The sequence below is a fragment of the Chrysochloris asiatica genome, unplaced genomic scaffold, assembly GCF_000296735.1.
Source record: "Chrysochloris asiatica unplaced genomic scaffold, ChrAsi1.0 scaffold00053, whole genome shotgun sequence".
Lineage (NCBI taxonomy): Eukaryota > Metazoa > Chordata > Mammalia > Afrosoricida > Chrysochloridae > Chrysochloris > Chrysochloris asiatica.
In genome coordinates, this window is record NW_006408571.1 from 6,234,481 (window position 1) to 6,235,515 (window position 1,035).

The 1,035-nt window shown below is 46.4% G+C and overlaps 1 pseudogene; it reads right to left on the reverse strand.

The window, feature by feature from the left end:
- LOC102841976 lies at positions 1-528 on the reverse strand (annotated as a pseudogene).
- Between the last annotated feature and the right edge of the window lie 507 nt (positions 529-1,035).

A 1,035-nucleotide genomic window follows, 5' to 3' on the forward strand; every position in this document is an offset into this window, starting at 1 on the left:
TTAGTCGTGCTTGAGAGTGAGCCTCTTGAAGAGATATTCGCCCAGCCCTGCCTGAGGACCAGCCATCCTACAGAGGTTGGTCAAGTGGTCACCCATCTTCTTGATAATTTTCACATCCTCGTCGAGGAAATGAGTCTCCAGAAAGTCACAGAGGTGGGGGTCTGTGTGGGTAGCAACCACAGTGTGCAGATCTAGAAGAGACTGGTTCAGGTTCTTCTCCACGGCCAGGGCGGCTTCCATGGCGTTCAGGGTTCTTCCCCGCTGATCTTAGGAGGGCTTCTGCACGTCCTGGAAGAGTGCGTGACCACCACACTGTTTTTGCAGTTTCAAGAGAAGCTCAGAACCCTCACACTTTTCCTTCGCCAACTCACGGAAGAAGTGTCCCACACCTTCCAAAGCCACATCATCGTGATCAAAATAGAAGCTCAAAAAGAGGTAGGTGTAAGAGGCCTGCAGATGCAGATTAACCAGACGGTTGATGCCGGCCTCCGCTTCAGCGGAATAATTCTGACGAATCTGAGAGCTCATGGTTCATCGAAGATTTGGAGCTAAACACACCCACACACACACAAACAGTTTAGCTGGTCCCGGTAACAGGGAATGTTCAAGAAGATGGTCCTGGAGACGAGATTGTGCCCAAAGAAGTTGTTAGAGGTGGTCCGAGGCAGGAGGTGGTGGAGTCCCCGGATCAGTTCCGTCCAAACACTGTTGAAGCAAGACACAGACCCATGGGACTGCAGCTGGAACTCCTAGATGGTTTTACTGGTGAGTTCTACCAAACATTCAGGGAAGAGTTGTCAACAATTCTACACAAATTATTCCAAAATATAGTGGAAGATGGAAAACTTTATAATACATTTTATGAAGCAAGCATTACCCTCATTCCAAAATTAGGGAAGGATGTCACTAAAAAGGAAAATTATAGACAAATATCCCTCATGAATATAGATGTAAAAATTCTCAACAAAATTCTAGCCAACAGAGTCCAGCAGCACATCAAAAAGATAATACATCATGATCAAGTGGGATTCATAT